At 28.0% G+C, this 21,652-nt stretch overlaps 13 non-coding genes across 13 annotated transcripts; all 13 read right to left on the reverse strand.

Annotated features, from left to right (window-relative positions):
- Window positions 1-417: 417 nt before the first annotated feature.
- Trnag-ucc (transfer RNA glycine (anticodon UCC)) lies at window positions 418-489 on the reverse strand. The gene has a single exon. It is a non-coding gene; the product is annotated as a tRNA-Gly (tRNA).
- A 1,148-nt stretch (window positions 490-1,637) lies between these two features.
- Trnal-caa (transfer RNA leucine (anticodon CAA)) lies at window positions 1,638-1,753 on the reverse strand. Its single transcript has 2 exons — window positions 1,716-1,753; window positions 1,638-1,683 (listed from the first exon to the last, which is right to left on the reverse strand). It is a non-coding gene; the product is annotated as a tRNA-Leu (tRNA).
- A 1,034-nt stretch (window positions 1,754-2,787) lies between these two features.
- Trnag-ucc (transfer RNA glycine (anticodon UCC)) lies at window positions 2,788-2,859 on the reverse strand. The gene has a single exon. It is a non-coding gene; the product is annotated as a tRNA-Gly (tRNA).
- Window positions 2,860-4,007: 1,148 nt separating this feature from the next.
- Trnal-caa (transfer RNA leucine (anticodon CAA)) lies at window positions 4,008-4,123 on the reverse strand. The gene is made up of 2 exons: window positions 4,086-4,123; window positions 4,008-4,053 (listed from the first exon to the last, which is right to left on the reverse strand). It is a non-coding gene; the product is annotated as a tRNA-Leu (tRNA).
- A 1,034-nt stretch (window positions 4,124-5,157) lies between these two features.
- Trnag-ucc (transfer RNA glycine (anticodon UCC)) lies at window positions 5,158-5,229 on the reverse strand. The gene has a single exon. It is a non-coding gene; the product is annotated as a tRNA-Gly (tRNA).
- A 2,297-nt stretch (window positions 5,230-7,526) lies between these two features.
- Window positions 7,527-7,598, reverse strand: Trnag-ucc (transfer RNA glycine (anticodon UCC)). The gene has a single exon. It is a non-coding gene; the product is annotated as a tRNA-Gly (tRNA).
- A 2,298-nt stretch (window positions 7,599-9,896) lies between these two features.
- Window positions 9,897-9,968, reverse strand: Trnag-ucc (transfer RNA glycine (anticodon UCC)). The gene has a single exon. It is a non-coding gene; the product is annotated as a tRNA-Gly (tRNA).
- A 1,148-nt stretch (window positions 9,969-11,116) lies between these two features.
- Window positions 11,117-11,232, reverse strand: Trnal-caa (transfer RNA leucine (anticodon CAA)). The gene is made up of 2 exons: window positions 11,195-11,232; window positions 11,117-11,162 (listed from the first exon to the last, which is right to left on the reverse strand). It is a non-coding gene; the product is annotated as a tRNA-Leu (tRNA).
- A 1,034-nt stretch (window positions 11,233-12,266) lies between these two features.
- Window positions 12,267-12,338, reverse strand: Trnag-ucc (transfer RNA glycine (anticodon UCC)). Its single transcript has one exon. It is a non-coding gene; the product is annotated as a tRNA-Gly (tRNA).
- A 1,148-nt stretch (window positions 12,339-13,486) lies between these two features.
- Window positions 13,487-13,602, reverse strand: Trnal-caa (transfer RNA leucine (anticodon CAA)). The gene is made up of 2 exons: window positions 13,565-13,602; window positions 13,487-13,532 (listed from the first exon to the last, which is right to left on the reverse strand). It is a non-coding gene; the product is annotated as a tRNA-Leu (tRNA).
- A 1,034-nt stretch (window positions 13,603-14,636) lies between these two features.
- On the reverse strand, window positions 14,637-14,708 carry Trnag-ucc (transfer RNA glycine (anticodon UCC)). Its single transcript has one exon. It is a non-coding gene; the product is annotated as a tRNA-Gly (tRNA).
- Window positions 14,709-17,005: 2,297 nt separating this feature from the next.
- On the reverse strand, window positions 17,006-17,077 carry Trnag-ucc (transfer RNA glycine (anticodon UCC)). Its single transcript has one exon. It is a non-coding gene; the product is annotated as a tRNA-Gly (tRNA).
- Window positions 17,078-19,375: 2,298 nt separating this feature from the next.
- Trnag-ucc (transfer RNA glycine (anticodon UCC)) lies at window positions 19,376-19,447 on the reverse strand. Its single transcript has one exon. It is a non-coding gene; the product is annotated as a tRNA-Gly (tRNA).
- Window positions 19,448-21,652: the final 2,205 nt, after the last annotated feature.

Here is a 21,652-nt window from a genome sequence, read left to right on the forward strand (position 1 = left end):
ACTTATTCGTAATAAATAAAGCTCAAACTTTTGTTAGAGAGTCCCAAATTAAGTTAACTTATTCCCATTTTTGCAACCAATTTTATGTATTATGTTGGCTTATCTGGACATTGTTAATTATATAATTTATTATATTTTAACTATTTTCATTTTAAAGCACAAAATTTTAATCTATAAGAAAATGTTTCCTTTAATTTTTTTTAATGTTTAATAACACATATTAAATTATTTTTTAATTGTTCACGTTTATTTAACGAATTTTGAAAATCAGAGTCGGGTAAAATTACCAGTCGGATAATGTGGGGTTATATACATTAAATTTTAGCTTTATTGCTACATAAGTTAAAAAAATTATTTAATATCAAACTATGTATATTTTATTATATAATTTTAACACTATTTTAGTATTAAAAATCTTGCGTCGACCGGGAGTCGAACCCGGAACTAGTGCTTGGAAGGCACCAATGCTAACCGTTACACCATCGACGCGTACAAAAACAGTTATTTAATGAAGCTTTTTAATATGACATAGGATCAATAAAGATAATTCATGGCCTTATAAACTAATCAACTTACGCAAATTTGGAATTTCCATTTTAGCGCATTTAAAGAACGAACTTATTCGGATCCGATAATGTTCAAAGTTTTGTTGGAAATTGCTACCATTTTAGAGTATAAATTAATATCATTTTTAAAGTTTTTTTATGTACGATACTGTCAGGAAAGGACAACGGTATACTTCTTTGACCTGCCTCAAAAATATAACATTGCATTTATTGTGTTTCATTATGATCATAAAATAGTAGTTTAAATTCACAATTTATGAAGTAAAGAATTATAGATAAATATTGTAAAATATTCTGCCGCTTATGCGTTTACCTATTTTGTTAACTACTGATCTCGCACCAAATTCTGTATATCACAGATTTATTTACAAGATGATTATCAACACAATCGAGCAACCAAACACAACCATTTTTCAGGCTGTTCACTATGTACCTCCTTAAACAACTCATTTCTTACAGTTTAACTTACAAGTCACGTAATACAGCCCACAGCGGATAAAGTGGGCCCAAGTGACTAATGGGAGGGGGCAAGTGACTTAGGACAGATAACACGTTACAATAAACATGAAAATGGCAGATTTGTTATGGTATTCCATTGATAAATGTTTGCTACGTTAAATTTATTGTTTGGTATTGGCTAATTACTTTACCACTAATACATAATTTGGATTCAGACTTGACCTATATTGGTAAGAAGAATATTAGCAATAAATACTTATTTTATTAAATTAGTTAACTAGTACATACCTGTTACATAAAAGTTTTTTTAAATAATCGGACGAGGGAACTTATTTTTACCCTTTAACTTGGTTACTTTGGAAAGGTAAGTTACAGTCAAATTTGCAATTCGTAAAGCTGGTAATTCACTTATAATTAAATACTGGTTTCTTTATGACGGTTAAGTTTAAAATAAAAAGTAAAATTTTTTTTGAATAAATTTAGTTACGTGTTATATCCGTGAACTTCTGAATAAACCTATCTTTATTTTTAACCTGACGTTATGCCAACACTAGTGAAATTAAAAAGTTGTTTATTTAATTCAAAAATCGTGTTTTAATCATATAAAAATATTGTCAGAAGTGGGATTCGAACCCACGCCTCCATTCGGAGACCAGAACACCCATCGCCGCACAACGGCGAAGATTTTATCTTGAGTCTGGCGCCTTAGACCACTCGGCCATCCTGACACATTTTGCATTACGAAACTCATTAAATTAAAGATATCGTGTGGCGAAATTTCTGATTATAATTGGTATTATGGGTTAGTTGATACAAAACCTTAACTTACTTCCTCTTTAAAAAAACGCTAAGCTTACATTATGTAAAAAAATTTTTTTAACTAACATTTGCACATCACAAAGGAAACATAATTTTTCTAGAATATATAGATATACCATAAAAACAAAGTTAAAGCACCATTATAAAAATATTTGCAAATATATTTCATTTAAAATTTACAAAAAATATTGCATTAAATGGGTATTTCCGTTCAACCAGGTGCTGCATTACGAAACTCAATAAACTAAAAATATCGTGTTGTGAAATTTCTAATTATAATTGCTATTATGGGATAGTTGATACAAAACTTTAACTTACTTTTTTCAAAAATAAACGCTTAATTTACATTATGTCCCTTTCTGCTTATTAACGTACTAAATTAATATCAAAGTAAAATGTAATAAGGAAAATCAAAATTTTTATTGTTTATATATTTTCGCTTATTCTCGTTTACTCTTTTATAGGTTAAAAGCTAAACAACTTATAAAAAATATAAATTTTATTTTTTTGCACTTTAAATGACTTAACTTATTCGTAATAAATAAAGCTCAAACTTTTGTTAGAGAGTCCCAAATTAAGTTAACTTATTCCCATTTTTGCAACCAATTTTATGTATTATGTTGGCTTATCTGGACATTGTTAATTATATAATTTATTATATTTTAACTATTTTCATTTTAAAGTACAAAATTTTAATCTATAAGAAAATGTTTCCTTTAATTTTTTTTAATGTTTAATAACACATATTAAATTATTTTTTAATTGTTCACGTTTATTTAACGAATTTTGAAAATCAGAGTCGGGTAAAATTACCAGTCGGATAATGTGGGGTTATATACATTAAATTTTAGCTTTATTGCTACATAAGTTAAAAAAATTATTTAATATCAAACTATGTATATTTTATTATATAATTTTAACACTATTTTAGTATTAAAAATCTTGCGTCGACCGGGAGTCGAACCCGGAACTAGTGCTTGGAAGGCACCAATGCTAACCGTTACACCATCGACGCGTACAAAAACAGTTATTTAATGAAGCTTTTTAATATGACATAGGATCAATAAAGATAATTCATGGCCTTATAAACTAATCAACTTACGCAAATTTGGAATTTCCATTTTAGCGCATTTAAAGAACGAACTTATTCGGATCCGATAATGTTCAAAGTTTTGTTGGAAATTGCTACCATTTTAGAGTATAAATTAATATCATTTTTAAAGTTTTTTTATGTACGATACTGTCAGGAAAGGACAACGGTATACTTCTTTGACCTGCCTCAAAAATATAACATTGCATTTATTGTGTTTCATTATGATCATAAAATAGTAGTTTAAATTCACAATTTATGAAGTAAAGAATTATAGATAAATATTGTAAAATATTCTGCCGCTTATGCGTTTACCTATTTTGTTAACTACTGATCTCGCACCAAATTCTGTATATCACAGATTTATTTACAAGATGATTATCAACACAATCGAGCAACCAAACACAACCATTTTTCAGGCTGTTCACTATGTACCTCCTTAAACAACTCATTTCTTACAGTTTAACTTACAAGTCACGTAATACAGCCCACAGCGGATAAAGTGGGCCCAAGTGACTAATGGGAGGGGGCAAGTGACTTAGGACAGATAACACGTTACAATAAACATGAAAATGGCAGATTTGTTATGGTATTCCATTGATAAATGTTTGCTACGTTAAATTTATTGTTTGGTATTGGCTAATTACTTTACCACTAATACATAATTTGGATTCAGACTTGACCTATATTGGTAAGAAGAATATTAGCAATAAATACTTATTTTATTAAATTAGTTAACTAGTACATACCTGTTACATAAAAGTTTTTTTAAATAATCGGACGAGGGAACTTATTTTTACCCTTTAACTTGGTTACTTTGGAAAGGTAAGTTACAGTCAAATTTGCAATTCGTAAAGCTGGTAATTCACTTATAATTAAATACTGGTTTCTTTATGACGGTTAAGTTTAAAATAAAAAGTAAAATTTTTTTTGAATAAATTTAGTTACGTGTTATATCCGTGAACTTCTGAATAAACCTATCTTTATTTTTAACCTGACGTTATGCCAACAATAGTGAAATTAAAAAGTTGTTTATTTAATTCAAAAATCGTGTTTTAATCATATAAAAATATTGTCAGAAGTGGGATTCGAACCCACGCCTCCATTCGGAGACCAGAACACCCATCGCCGCACAACGGCGAAGATTTTATCTTGAGTCTGGCGCCTTAGACCACTCGGCCATCCTGACACATTTTGCATTACGAAACTCATTAAATTAAAGATATCGTGTGGCGAAATTTCTGATTATAATTGGTATTATGGGTTAGTTGATACAAAACCTTAACTTACTTCCTCTTTAAAAAAACGCTAAGCTTACATTATGTAAAAAAATTTTTTTAACTAAGATTTGCACATCACAAAGGAAACATAATTTTTCTAGAATATATAGATATACCATAAAAACAAAGTTAAAGCACCATTATAAAAATATTTGCAAATATATTTCATTTAAAATTTACAAAAAATATTGCATTAAATGGGTATTTCCGTTCAACCAGGTGCTGCATTACGAAACTCAATAAACTAAAAATATCGTGTTGTGAAATTTCTAATTATAATTGCTATTATGGGATAGTTGATACAAAACTTTGACTTACTTTTTTCAAAAATAAACGCTTAATTTACATTATGTCCCTTTCTGCTTATTAACGTACTAAATTAATATCAAAGTAAAATGTAATAAGGAAAATAAAAATTTTTATTGTTTATATATTTTCGCTTATTCTCGTTTACTCTTTTATAGGTTAAAAGCTAAACAACTTATAAAAAATATAAATTTTATCTTTTTGCACTTTAAATGACTTAACTTATTCGTAATAAATAAAGCTCAAACTTTTGTTAGAGAGTCCCAAATTAAGTTAACTTATTCCCATTTTTGCAACCAATTTTATGTATTATGTTGGCTTATCTGGACATTGTTAATTATATAATTTATTATATTTTAACTATTTTCATTTTAAAGCACAAAATTTTAATCTATAAGAAAATGTTTCCTTTAATTTTTTTTAATGTTTAATAACACATATTAAATTATTTTTTAATTGTTCACGTTTATTTAACGAATTTTGAAAAACAGAGTCGGGTAAAATTACCAGTCGGATAATGTGGGGTTATATACATTAAATTTTAGCTTTATTGCTACATAAGTTAAAAAAATTATTTAATATCAAACTATGTATATTTTATTATATAATTTTAACACTATTTTAGTATTAAAAATCTTGCGTCGACCGGGAGTCGAACCCGGAACTAGTGCTTGGAAGACACCAATGCTAACCGTTACACCATCGACGCGTCCAAAAATAGTTATTTAATGAAGGTCTTTAATATGACATAGGATCAATAAAGATAATTCATGGCCTTATAAACTAATCAACTTACGCAAATTTGGAATTTCCATTTTAGCGCATTTAAAGAACGAACTTATTCGGATCCGATAATGTTCAAAGTTTTGTTGGAAATTGCTACCATTTTAGAGTATAAATTAATATCATTTTTAAAGTTTTTTTATGTACGATACTGTCAGAAAAGGACAACGGTATATTTCTTTGACCTGCCTCAAAAATATAACATTGCATTTATTGTGTTTCATTATGATCATAAAATAGTAGTTTAAATTCACAATTTATGAAGTAAAGAATTATAGATAAATATTGTAAAATATTCTGCCGCTTATGCGTTTACCTATTTTGTTAACTACTGATCTCGCACCAAATTCTGTATATCACAGATTTATTTACAAAATGATTATCAACACAATCGAGCAACCAAACACAACCATTTTTCAGGCTGTTCACTATGTACCTCCTTAAACAACTCATTTCTTACAGTTTAACTTACAAGTCACGTAATACAGCCCACAGCGGATAAAGTGGGCCCAAGTGACTAATGGGAGGGGGCAAGTGACTTAGGACAGATAACACGTTACAATAAACATGAAAATGGCAGATTTGTTATGGTATTCCATTGATAAATGTTTGCTACGTTAAATTTATTGTTTGGTATTGGCTAATTACTTTACCACTAATACATAATTTGGATTCAGACTTGACCTATATTGGTAAGAAGAATATTAGCAATAAATACTTATTTTATTAAATTAGTTAACTAGTACATACCTGTTACATAAAAGTTTTTTTAAATAATCGGACGAGGGAACTTATTTTTACCCTTTAACTTGGTTACTTTGGAAAGGTAAGTTACAGTCAAATTTGCAATTCGTAAAGCTGGTAATTCACTTATAATTAAATACTGGTTTCTTTATGACGGTTAAGTTTAAAATAAAAAGTTAAATTTTTTTTGAATAAATTTAGTTACGTGTTATATCTGTGAACTTCTGAATAAACCTATCTTTATTTTTAACCTGACGTTATGCCAACAATAGTGAAATTAAAAAGTTGTTTATTTAATTCAAAAATCGTGTTTTAATCATATAAAAATATTGTCAGAAGTGGGAAGCAAACCCACGCCTCCATTCGGAGACCAGAACACCCATCGCCGCACAACGGCGAAGATTTTATCTTGAGTCTGGCGCCTTAGACCACTCGGCTATCCTAACACATTTTGCATTACGAAACTCATTAAATTAAAGATATCGTGTGGCGAAATTTCTGATTATAATTGGTATTATGGGTTAGTTGATACAAAACCTTAACTTACTTCTTCTTTAAAAAAACGCTAAGCTTACATTATGTAAAAATTTTTTTTTAACTAACATTTGCACATCACAAGGGAAACATAATTTTTCTAGAATATATAGATATACCATAAAAACAAAGTTAAAGCACCATTATAAAAATATTTGCAAATATATTTCATTTAAAATTTACAAAAAATATTGCATTAAATGAGTATTTCCGTTCAACCAGGTGCTGCATTACGAAACTCAATAAACTAAAAATATCGTGTTGTGAAATTTCTAATTATAATTGCTATTATGGGATAGTTGATACAAAACTTTGACTTACTTTTTTCAAAAATAAACGCTTAATTTACATTATGTCCCTTTCTGCTTATTAACGTACTAAATTAATATCAAAGTAAAATGTAATAAGGAAAATCAAAATTTTTATTGTTTATATATTTTCGCTTATTCTCGTTTACTCTTTTATAGGTTAAAAGCTAAACAACTTACAAAAAATATAAATTTTATTTTTTTGCACTTTAAATGACTTAACTTATTCGTAATAAATAAAGCTCAAACTTTTGTTAGAGAGTCCCAAATTAAGTTAACTTATTCCCATTTTTGCAACCAATTGTATGTATTATGTTGGCTTATCTGGACATTGTTAATTATATAATTTATTATATTTTAACTATTTTCGTTTTAAAGCACAAAATTTTATTCTATAAGAAAATGTTGTCTTTAATTTTTTTTAATGTTTAATAACACATATTAAATTATTTTTTAATTGTTCACGTTTATTTAACGAATTTTGAAAAACAGAGTCGGGTAAAATTACCAGTCGGATAATGTGGGGTTATATACATTAAATTTTAGCCTTATTGCTACATAAGTTAAAAAATTATTTAATATGAAACTATGTATATTTTATTATATAATTTTAACACTATTTTAGTATTAAAAATCTTGCGTCGACCGGGAGTCGAACCCGGAACTAGTGCTTGGAAGGCACCAATGCTAACCGTTACACCATCGACGCGTACAATAACAGTTATTTAATGAAGCTCTTTAATATGACATAGGATCAATAAAGATAATTCATGGCCTTATAAACTAATCAACTTACGCAAATTTGGAATTTCTATTTTAGCGCATTTAAAGAACGAACTTATTCGGATCCGATAATGTTCAAAGTTTTGTTGGAAATTGCTACCATTTTAGAGTATAAATTAATATCATTTTTAAAGTTTTTTTATGTACGATACTGTCAGAAAAGGACAACGGTATACTTCTTTGACCTGCCTCAAAAATATAACATTGCATTTATTGTGTTTCATTATGATCATAAAATAGTAGTTTAAATTCACAATTTATGAACTAAAGAATTATAGATAAATATTGTAAAATATTCTGCCGCTTATGCGTTTACCTATTTTGTTAACTACTGATCTCGCACCAAATTCTGTATATCACAGATTTATTTACAAAATGATTATCAACACAATCGAGCAACCAAACACAACCATTTTTCAGGCTGTTCACTATGTACCTCCTTAAACAACTCATTTCTTACAGTTTAACTTACAAGTCACGTAATACAGCCCACAGCGGATAAAGTGGGCCCAAGTGACTAATGAGAGGGGGCAAGTGACTTAGGACAGATAACACGTTACAATAAACATGAAAATGGCAGATTTGTTATGGTATTCCATTGATAAATGTTTGCTACGTTAAATTTATTGTTTGGTATTGGCTAATTACTTTACCACTAATACATAATTTGGATTCAGACTTGACCTATATTGGTAAGAAGAATATTAGCAATAAATACTTATTTTATTAAATTAGTTAACTAGTACATACCTGTTACATAAAAGTTTTTTTAAATAATCGGACGAGGGAACTTATTTTTACCCTTTAACTTGGTTACTTTGGAAAGGTAAGTTACAGTCAAATTTGCAATTCGTAAAGCTGGTAATTCACTTATAATTAAATACTGGTTTCTTTATGACGGTTAAGTTTAAAATAAAAAGTTAAATTTTTTTTGAATAAATTTAGTTACGTGTTATATCTGTGAACTTCTGAATAAACCTATCTTTATTTTTAACCTGACGTTATGCCAACAATAGTGAAATTAAAAAGTTGTTTATTTAATTCAAAAATCGTGTTTTAATCATATAAAAATATTGTCAGAAGTGGGAAGCGAACCCACGCCTCCATTCGGAGACCAGAACACCCATCGCCGCACAACGGCGAAGATTTTATCTTGAGTCTGGCGCCTTAGACCACTCGGACATCCTAACACATTTTGCATTACGAAACTCATTAAATTAAAGATATCGTGTGGCGAAATTTCTGATTATAATTGGTATTATGGGTTAGTTGATACAAAACCTTAACTTACTTCCTCTTTAAAAAAACGCTAAGCTTACATTATGTAAAAATTTTTTTTTAACTAACATTTGCACATCACAAGGGAAACATAATTTTTCTAGAATATATAGATATACCATAAAAACAAAGTTAAAGCACCATTATAAAAATATTTGCAAATATATTTCATTTAAAATTTACAAAAAATATTGCATTAAATGAGTATTTCCGTTCAACCAGGTGCTGCATTACGAAACTCAATAAACTAAAAATATCGTGTTGTGAAATTTCTAATTATAATTGCTATTATGGGATAGTTGATACAAAACTTTGACTTACTTTTTTCAAAAATAAACGCTTAATTTACATTATGTCCCTTTCTGCTTATTAACGTACTAAATTAATATCAAAGTAAAATGTAATAAGGAAAATCAAAATTTTTATTGTTTATATATTTTCGCTTATTCTCGTTTACTCTTTTATAGGTTAAAAGCTAAACAACTTATAAAAAATATAAATTTTATTTTTTTGCACTTTAAATGACTTAACTTATTCGTAATAAATAAAGCTCAAACTTTTGTTAGAGAGTCCCAAATTAAGTTAACTTATTCCTATTTTTGCAACCAATTGTATGTATTATGTTGGCTTATCTGGACATTGTTAATTATATAATTTATTATATTTTAACTATTTTCGTTTTAAAGCACAAAATTTTATTCTATAAGAAAATGTTGTCTTTAATTTTTTTTAATGTTTAATAACACATATTAAATTATTTTTTAATTGTTCACGTTTATTTAACGAATTTTGAAAAACAGAGTCGGGTAAAATTACCAGTCGGATAATGTGGGGTTATATACATTAAATTTTAGCTTTATTGCTACATAAGTTAAAAAAATTATTTAATATCAAACTATGTATATTTTATTATATAATTTTAACACTATTTTAGTATTAAAAATCTTGCGTCGACCGGGAGTCGAACCCGGAACTAGTGCTTGGAAGACACCAATGCTAACCGTTACACCATCGACGCGTCCAAAAATAGTTATTTAATGAAGGTCTTTAATATGACATAGGATCAATAAAGATAATTCATGGCCTTATAAACTAATCAACTTACGCAAATTTGGAATTTCCATTTTAGCGCATTTAAAGAACGAACTTATTCGGATCCGATAATGTTCAAAGTTTTGTTGGAAATTGCTACCATTTTAGAGTATAAATTAATATCATTTTTAAAGTTTTTTTATGTACGATACTGTCAGGAAAGGACAACGGTATACTTCTTTGACCTGCCTCAAAAATATAACATTGCATTTATTGTGTTTCATTATGATCATAAAATAGTAGTTTAAATTCACAATTTATGAAGTAAAGAATTATAGATAAATATTGTAAAATATTCTGCCGCTTATGCGTTTACCTATTTTGTTAACTACTGATCTCGCACCAAATTCTGTATATCACAGATTTATTTACAAGATGATTATCAACACAATCGAGCAACCAAACACAACCATTTTTCAGGCTGTTCACTATGTACCTCCTTAAACAACTCATTTCTTACAGTTTAACTTACAAGTCACGTAATACAGCCCACAGCGGATAAAGTGGGCCCAAGTGACTAATGGGAGGGGGCAAGTGACTTAGGACAGATAACACGTTACAATAAACATGAAAATGGCAGATTTGTTATGGTATTCCATTGATAAATGTTTGCTACGTTAAATTTATTGTTTGGTATTGGCTAATTACTTTACCACTAATACATAATTTGGATTCAGACTTGACCTATATTGGTAAGAAGAATATTAGCAATAAATACTTATTTTATTAAATTAGTTAACTAGTACATACCTGTTACATAAAAGTTTTTTTAAATAATCGGACGAGGGAACTTATTTTTACCCTTTAACTTGGTTACTTTGGAAAGGTAAGTTACAGTCAAATTTGCAATTCGTAAAGCTGGTAATTCACTTATAATTAAATACTGGTTTCTTTATGACGGTTAAGTTTAAAATAAAAAGTTAAATTTTTTTTGAATAAATTTAGTTACGTGTTATATCCGTGAACTTCTGAATAAACCTATCTTTATTTTTAACCTGACGTTATGCCAACAATAGTGAAATTAAAAAGTTGTTTATTTAATTCAAAAATCGTGTTTTAATCATATAAAAATATTGTCAGAAGTGGGATTCGAACCCACGCCTCCATTCGGAGACCAGAACACCCATCGCCGCACAACGGCGAAGATTTTATCTTGAGTCTGGCGCCTTAGACCACTCGGCCATCCTGACACATTTTGCATTACGAAACTCATTAAATTAAAGATATCGTGTGGCGAAATTTCTGATTATAATTGGTATTATGGGTTAGTTGATACAAAACCTTAACTTACTTCCTCTTTAAAAAAACGCTAAGCTTACATTATGTAAAAAAATTTTTTTAACTAAGATTTGCACATCACAAAGGAAACATAATTTTTCTAGAATATATAGATATACCATAAAAACAAAGTTAAAGCACCATTATAAAAATATTTGCAAATATATTTCATTTAAAATTTACAAAAAATATTGCATTAAATGGGTATTTCCGTTCAACCAGGTGCTGCATTACGAAACTCAATAAACTAAAAATATCGTGTTGTGAAATTTCTAATTATAATTGCTATTATGGGATAGTTGATACAAAACTTTGACTTACTTTTTTCAAAAATAAACGCTTAATTTACATTATGTCCCTTTCTGCTTATTAACGTACTAAATTAATATCAAAGTAAAATGTAATAAGAAAAATAAAAATTTTTATTGTTTATATATTTTCGCTTATTCTCGTTTACTCTTTTATAGGTTAAAAGCTAAACAACTTATAAAAAATATAAATTTTATCTTTTTGCACTTTAAATGACTTAACTTATTCGTAATAAATAAAGCTCAAACTTTTGTTAGAGAGTCCCAAATTAAGTTAACTTATTCCCATTTTTGCAACCAATTTTATGTATTATGTTGGCTTATCTGGACATTGTTAATTATATAATTTATTATATTTTAACTATTTTCGTTTTAAAGCACAAAATTTTAATCTATAAGAAAATGTTTCCTTTAATTTTTTTTAATGTTTAATAACACATATTAAATTATTTTTTAATTGTTCACGTTTATTTAACGAATTTTAAAAAACAGAGTCGGGTAAAATTACCAGTCGGATAATGTGGGGTTATATACATTAAATTTTAGCTTTATTGCTACATAAGTTAAAAAAATTATTTAATATCAAACTATGTATATTTTATTATATAATTTTAACACTATTTTAGTATTAAAAATCTTGCGTCGACCGGGAGTCGAACCCGGAACTAGTGCTTGGAAGACACCAATGCTAACCGTTACACCATCGACGCGTCCAAAAATAGTTATTTAATGAAGGTCTTTAATATGACATAGGATCAATAAAGATAATTCATGGCCTTATAAACTAATCAACTTACGCAAATTTGGAATTTCCATTTTAGCGCATTTAAAGAACGAACTTATTCGGATCCGATAATGTTCAAAGTTTTGTTGGAAATTGCTACCATTTTAGAGTATAAATTAATATCATTTTTAAAGTTTTTTTATGTACGATACTGTCAGAAAAGGACAACGGTATACTTCTTTGACCTGCCTCAAAAATATAACATTGCATTTATTGTGTTTCATTATGATCATAAAATAGTAGTTTAAATTCACAATTTATGAAGTAAAGAATTATAGATAAATATTGTAAAATATTCTGCCGCTTATGCGTTTACCTATTTTGTTAACTACTGATCTCGCACCAAATTCTGTATATCACAGATTTATTTACAAGATGATTATCAACACAATCGAGCAACCAAACACAACCATTTTTCAGGCTGTTCACTATGTACCTCCTTAAACAACTCATTTCTTACAGTTTAACTTACAAGTCACGTAATACAGCCCACAGCGGATAAAGTGGGCCCAAGTGACTAATGGGAGGGGGCAAGTGACTTAGGACAGATAACACGTTACAATAAACATGAAAATGGCAGATTTGTTATGGTATTCCATTGATAAATGTTTGCTACGTTAAATTTATTGTTTGGTATTGGCTAATTACTTTACCACTAATACATAATTTGGATTCAGACTTGACCTATATTGGTAAGAAGAATATTAGCAATAAATACTTATTTTATTAAATTAGTTAACTAGTACATACCTGTTACATAAAAGTTTTTTTAAATAATCGGACGAGGGAACTTATTTTTACCCTTTAACTTGGTTACTTTGGAAAGGTAAGTTACAGTCAAATTTGCAATTCGTAAAGCTGGTAATTCACTTATAATTAAATACTGGTTTCTTTATGACGGTTAAGTTTAAAATAAAAAGTTAAATTTTTTTTGAATAAATTTAGTTACGTGTTATATCTGTGAACTTCTGAATAAACCTATCTTTATTTTTAACCTGACGTTATGCCAACAATAGTGAAATTAAAAAGTTGTTTATTTAATTCAAAAATCGTGTTTTAATCATATAAAAATATTGTCAGAAGTGGGATTCGAACCCACGCCTCCATTCGGAGACCAGAACACCCATCGCCGCACAACGGCGAAGATTTTATCTTGAGTCTGGCGCCTTAGACCACTCGGCCATCCTAACACATTTTGCATTACGAAACTCATTAAATTAAAGATATCGTGTGGCGAAATTTCTGATTATAATTGGTATTATGGGTTAGTTGATACAAAACCTTAACTTACTTCCTCTTTAAAAAAACGCTAAGCTTACATTATGTAAAAATTTTTTTTTAACTAACATTTGCACATCACAAGGGAAACATAATTTTTCTAGAATATATAGATATACCATAAAAACAAAGTTAAAGCACCATTATAAAAATATTTGCAAATATATTTCATTTAAAATTTACAAAAAATATTGCATTAAATGGGTATTTCCGTTCAACCAGGTGCTGCATTACGAAACTCAATAAACTAAAAATATCGTGTTGTGAAATTTCTAATTATAATTGCTATTATGGGATAGTTGATACAAAACTTTGACTTACTTTTTTCAAAAATAAACGCTTAATTTACATTATGTCCCTTTCTGCTTATTAACGTACTAAATTAATATCAAAGTAAAATGTAATAAGGAAAATCAAAATTTTTATTGTTTATATATTTTCGCTTATTCTCGTTTACTCTTTTATAGGTTAAAAGCTAAACAACTTATAAAAAATATAAATTTTATTTTTTTGCACTTTAAATGACTTAACTTATTCGTAATAAATAAAGCTCAAACTTTTGTTAGAGAGTCCCAAATTAAGTTAACTTATTCCTATTTTTGCAACCAATTGTATGTATTATGTTGGCTTATCTGGACATTGTTAATTATATAATTTATTATATTTTAACTATTTTCGTTTTAAAGCACAAAATTTTATTCTATAAGAAAATGTTGTCTTTAATTTTTTTTAATGTTTAATAACACATATTAAATTATTTTTTAATTGTTCACGTTTATTTAACGAATTTTGAAAAACAGAGTCGGGTAAAATTACCAGTCGGATAATGTGGGGTTATATACATTAAATTTTAGCTTTATTGCTACATAAGTTAAAAAACTTATTTAATATCAAACTATGTATATTTTATTATATAATTTTACCACTATTTTAGTATTAAAAATCTTGCGTCGACCGGGAGTCGAACCCGGAACTAGTGCTTGGAAGACACCAATGCTAACCGTTACACCATCGACGCGTCCAAAAATAGTTATTTAATGAAGGTCTTTAATATGACATAGGATGAATAAAGATAATTCATGGCCTTATAAACTAATCAACTTACGCAAATTTGGAATTTCCATTTTAGCGCATTTAAAGAACGAACTTATTCGGATCCGATAATGTTCAAAGTTTTGTTGGAAATTGCTACCATTTTAGAGTATAAATTAATATCATTTTTAAAGTTTTTTTATGTACGATACTGTCAGAAAAGGACAACGGTATATTTCTTTGACCTGCCTCAAAAATATAACATTGCATTTATTGTGTTTCATTATGATCATAAAATAGTAGTTTAAATTCACAATTTATGAAGTAAAGAATTATAGATAAATATTGTAAAATATTCTGCCGCTTATGCGTTTACCTATTTTGTTAACTACTGATCTCGCACCAAATTCTGTATATCACAGATTTATTTACAAAATGATTATCAACACAATCGAGCAACCAAACACAACCATTTTTCAGGCTGTTCACTATGTACCTCCTTAAACAACTCATTTCTTACAGTTTAACTTACAAGTCACGTAATACAGCCCACAGCGGATAAAGTGGGCCCAAGTGACTAATGGGAGGGGGCAAGTGACTTAGGACAGATAACACGTTACAATAAACATGAAAATGGCAGATTTGTTATGGTATTCCATTGATAAATGTTTGCTACGTTAAATTTATTGTTTGGTATTGGCTAATTACTTTACCACTAATACATAATTTGGATTCAGACTTGACCTATATTGGTAAGAAGAATATTAGCAATAAATACTTATTTTATTAAATTAGTTAACTAGTACATACCTGTTACATAAAAGTTTTTTTAAATAATCGGACGAGGGAACTTATTTTTACCCTTTAACTTGGTTACTTTGGAAAGGTAAGTTACAGTCAAATTTGCAATTCGTAAAGCTGGTAATTCACTTATAATTAAATACTGGTTTCTTTATGACGGTTAAGTTTAAAATAAAAAGTTAAATTTTTTTTGAATAAATTTAGTTACGTGTTATATCTGTGAACTTCTGAATAAACCTATCTTTATTTTTAACCTGACGTTATGCCAACAATAGTGAAATTAAAAAGTTGTTTATTTAATTCAAAAATCGTGTTTTAATCATATAAAAATATTGTCAGAAGTGGGAAGCAAACCCACGCCTCCATTCGGAGACCAGAACACCCATCGCCGCACAACGGCGAAGATTTTATCTTGAGTCTGGCGCCTTAGACCACTCGGCTATCCTAACACATTTTGCATTACGAAACTCATTAAATTAAAGATATCGTGTGGCGAAATTTCTGATTATAATTGGTATTATGGGTTAGTTGATACAAAACCTTAACTTACTTCTTCTTTAAAAAAACGCTAAGCTTACATTATGTAAAAATTTTTTTTTAACTAACATTTGCACATCACAAGGGAAACATAATTTTTCTAGAATATATAGATATACCATAAAAACAAAGTTAAAGCACCATTATAAAAATATTTGCAAATATATTTCATTTAAAATTTACAAAAAATATTGCATTAAATGAGTATTTCCGTTCAACCAGGTGCTGCATTACGAAACTCAATAAACTAAAAATATCGTGTTGTGAAATTTCTAATTATAATTGCTATTATGGGATAGTTGATACAAAACTTTGACTTACTTTTTTCAAAAATAAACGCTTAATTTACATTATGTCCCTTTCTGCTTATTAACGTACTAAATTAATATCAAAGTAAAATGTAATAAGGAAAATCAAAATTTTTATTGTTTATATATTTTCGCTTATTCTCGTTTACTCTTTTATAGGTTAAAAGCTAAACAACTTATAAAAAATATAAATTTTATTTTTTTGCACTTTAAATGACTTAACTTATTCGTAATAAATAAAGCTCAAACTTTTGTTAGAGAGTCCCAAATTAAGTTAACTTATTCCCATTTTTGCAACCAATTGTATGTATTATGTTGGCTTATCTGGACATTGTTAATTATATAATTTATTATATTTTAACTATTTTCGTTTTAAAGCACAAAATTTTATTCTATAAGAAAATGTTGTCTTTAATTTTTTTTAATGTTTAATAACACATATTAAATTATTTTTTAATTGTTCACGTTTATTTAACGAATTTTGAAAAACAGAGTCGGGTAAAATTACCAGTCGGATAATGTGGGGTTATATACATTAAATTTTAGCCTTATTGCTACATAAGTTAAAAAATTATTTAATATGAAACTATGTATATTTTATTATATAATTTTAACACTATTTTAGTATTAAAAATCTTGCGTCGACCGGGAGTCGAACCCGGAACTAGTGCTTGGAAGGCACCAATGCTAACCGTTACACCATCGACGCGTACAATAACAGTTATTTAATGAAGCTCTTTAATATGACATAGGATCAATAAAGATAATTCATGGCCTTATAAACTAATCAACTTACGCAAATTTGGAATTTCTATTTTAGCGCATTTAAAGAACGAACTTATTCGGATCCGATAATGTTCAAAGTTTTGTTGGAAATTGCTACCATTTTAGAGTATAAATTAATATCATTTTTAAAGTTTTTTTATGTACGATACTGTCAGAAAAGGACAACGGTATACTTCTTTGACCTGCCTCAAAAATATAACATTGCATTTATTGTGTTTCATTATGATCATAAAATAGTAGTTTAAATTCACAATTTATGAAGTAAAGAATTATAGATAAATATTGTAAAATATTCTGCCGCTTATGCGTTTACCTATTTTGTTAACTACTGATCTCGCACCAAATTCTGTATATCACAGATTTATTTACAAGATGATTATCAACACAATCGAGCAACCAAACACAACCATTTTTCAGGCTGTTCACTATGTACCTCCTTAAACAACTCATTTCTTACAGTTTAACTTACAAGTCACGTAATACAGCCCACAGCGGATAAAGTGGGCCCAAGTGACTAATGGGAGGGGGCAAGTGACTTAGGACAGATAACACGTTACAATAAACATGAAAATGGCAGATTTGTTATGGTATTCCATTGATAAATGTTTGCTACGTTAAATTTATTGTTTGGTATTGGCTAATTACTTTACCACTAATACATAATTTGGATTCAGACTTGACCTATATTGGTAAGAAGAATATTAGCAATAAATACTTATTTTATTAAATTAGTTAACTAGTACATACCTGTTACATAAAAGTTTTTTTAAATAATCGGACGAGGGAACTTATTTTTACCCTTTAACTTGGTTACTTTGGAAAGGTAAGTTACAGTCAAATTTGCAATTCGTAAAGCTGGTAATTCACTTATAATTAAATACTGGTTTCTTTATGACGGTTAAGTTTAAAATAAAAAGTTAAATTTTTTTTGAATAAATTTAGTTACGTGTTATATTTGTGAACTTCTGAATAAACCTATCTTTATTTTTAACCTGACGTTATGCCAACAATAGTGAAATTAAAAAGTTGTTTATTTAATTCAAAAATCGTGTTTTAATCATATAAAAATATTGTCAGAAGTGGGAAGCGAACCCACGCCTCCATTCGGAGACCAGAACACCCATCGCCGCACAACGGCGAAGATTTTATCTTGAGTCTGGCGCCTTAGACCACTCGGACATCCTAACACATTTTGCATTACGAAACTCATTAAATTAAAGATATCGTGTGGCGAAATTTCTGATTATAATTGGTATTATGGGTTAGTTGATACAAAACCTTAACTTACTTCCTCTTTAAAAAAACGCTAAGCTTACATTATGTAAAAATTTTTTTTTAACTAACATTTGCACATCACAAGGGAAACATAATTTTTCTAGAATATATAGATATACCATAAAAACAAAGTTAAAGCACCATTATAAAAATATTTGCAAATATATTTCATTTAAAATTTACAAAAAATATTGCATTAAATGAGTATTTCCGTTCAACCAGGTGCTGCATTACGAAACTCAATAAACTAAAAATATCGTGTTGTGAAATTTCTAATTATAATTGCTATTATGGGATAGTTGATACAAAACTTTGACTTACTTTTTTCAAAAATAAACGCTTAATTTACATTATGTCCCTTTCTGCTTATTAACGTACTAAATTAATATCAAAGTAAAATGTAATAAGGAAAATCAAAATTTTTATTGTTTATATATTTTCGCTTATTCTCGTTTACTCTTTTATAGGTTAAAAGCTAAACAACTTATAAAAAATATAAATTTTATTTTTTTGCACTTTAAATGACTTAACTTATTCGTAATAAATAAAGCTCAAACTTTTGTTAGAGAGTCCCAAATTAAGTTAACTTATTCCTATTTTTGCAACCAATTGTATGTATTATGTTGGCTTATCTGGACATTGTTAATTATATAATTTATTATATTTTAACTATTTTCGTTTTAAAGCACAAAATTTTATTCTATAAGAAAATGTTGTCTTTAATTTTTTTTAATGTTTAATAACACATATTAAATTATTTTTTAATTGTTCACGTTTATTTAACGAATTTTGAAAAACAGAGTCGGGTAAAATTACCAGTCGGATAATGTGGGGTTATATACATTAAATTTTAGCTTTATTGCTACATAAGTTAAAAAAATTATTTAATATCAAACTATGTATATTTTATTATATAATTTTAACACTATTTTAGTATTAAAAATCTTGCGTCGACCGGGAGTCGAACCCGGAACTAGTGCTTGGAAGACACCAATGCTAACCGTTACACCATCGACGCGTCCAAAAATAGTTATTTAATGAAGGTCTTTAATATGACATAGGATCAATAAAGATAATTCATGGCCTTATAAACTAATCAACTTACGCAAATTTGGAATTTCCATTTTAGCGCATTTAAAGAACGAACTTATTCGGATCCGATAATGTTCAAAGTTTTGTTGGAAATTGCTACCATTTTAGAGTATAAATTAATATCATTTTTAAAGTTTTTTTATGTACGATACTGTCAGAAAAGGACAACGGTATACTTCTTTGACCTGCCTCAAAAATATAACATTGCATTTATTGTGTTTCATTATGATCATAAAATAGTAGTTTAAATTCACAATTTATGAAGTAAAGAATTATAGATAAATATTGTAAAATATTCTGCCGCTTATGCGTTTACCTATTTTGTTAACTACTGATCTCGCACCAAATTCTGTATATCACAGATTTATTTACAAGATGATTATCAACACAATCGAGCAACCAAACACAACCATTTTTCAGGCTGTTCACTATGTACCTCCTTAAACAACTCATTTCTTACAGTTTAACTTACAAGTCACGTAATACAGCCCACAGCGGATAAAGTGGGCCCAAGTGACTAATGGGAGGGGGCAAGTGACTTAGGACAGATAACACGTTACAATAAACATGAAAATGGCAGATTTGTTATGGTATTCCATTGATAAATGTTTGCTACGTTAAATTTATTGTTTGGTATTGGCTAATTACTTTACCACTAATACATAATTTGGATTCAGACTTGACCTATATTGGTAAGAAGAATATTAGCAATAAATACTTATTTTATTAAATTAGTTAACTAGTACATACCTGTTACATAAAAGTTTTTTTAAATAATCGGACGAGGGAACTTATTTTTACCCTTTAACTTGGTTACTTTGGAAAGGTAAGTTACAGTCAAATTTGCAATTCGTAAAGCTGGTAATTCACTTATAATTAAATACTGGTTTCTTTATGACGGTTAAGTTTAAAATAAAAAGTTAAATTTTTTTTGAATAAATTTAGTTACGTGTTATATTTGTGAACTTCTGAATAAACCTATCTTTATTTTTAACCTGACGTTATGCCAACAATAGTGAAATTAAAAAGTTGTTTATTTAATTCAAAAATCGTGTTTTAATCATATAAAAATATTGTCAGAAGTGGGAAGCGAACCCACGCCTCCATTCGGAGACCAGAACACCCATCGCCGCACAACGGCGAAGATTTTATCTTGAGTCTGGCGCCTTAGACCACTCGGCTATCCTAACACATTTTGCATTACGAAACTCATTAAATTAAAGATATCGTGTGGCGAAATTTCTGATTATAATTGGTATTATGGGTTAGTTGATACAAAACCTTAACTTACTTCCTCTTTAAAAAAACGCTAAGCTTACATTATGTAAAAATTTTTTTTTAACTAACATTTGCACATCACAAGGGAAACATAATTTTTCTAGAATATATAGATATACCATAAAAACAAAGTTAAAGCACCATTATAAAAATATTTGCAAATATATTTCATTTAAAATTTACAAAAAATATTGCATTAAATGGGTATTTCCGTTCAACCAGGTGCTGCATTACGAAACTCAATAAACTAAAAATATCGTGTTGTGAAATTTCTAATTATAATTGCTATTATGGGATAGTTGATACAAAACTTTGACTTACTTTTTTCAAAAATAAACGCTTAATTTACATTATGTCCCTTTCTGCTTATTAACGTACTAAATTAATATCAAAGTAAAATGTAATAAGGAAAATCAAAATTTTTATTGTTTATATATTTTCGCTTATTCTCGTTTACTCTTTTATAGGTTAAAAGCTAAACAACTTATAAAAAATATAAATTTTATTTTTTTGCACTTTAAATGACTTAACTTATTCGTAATAAATAAAGCTCAAACTTTTGTTAGAGAGTCCCAAATTAAGTTAACTTATTCCCATTTTTGCAACCAATTGTATGTATTATGTTGGCTTATCTGGACATTGTTAATTATATAATTTATTATATTTTAACTATTTTCGTTTTAAAGCACAAAATTTTATTCTATAAGAAAATGTTGTCTTTAATTTTTTTTAATGTTTAATAACACATATTAAATTATTTTTTAATTGTTCACGTTTATTTAACGAATTTTGAAAAACAGAGTCGGGTAAAATTACCAGTCGGATAATGTGGGGTTATATACATTAAATTTTA

Source organism: Corella eumyota, chromosome 6 (assembly GCF_963082875.1).
Source record: "Corella eumyota chromosome 6, kaCorEumy4.1, whole genome shotgun sequence".
NCBI lineage: Eukaryota > Metazoa > Chordata > Ascidiacea > Phlebobranchia > Corellidae > Corella > Corella eumyota.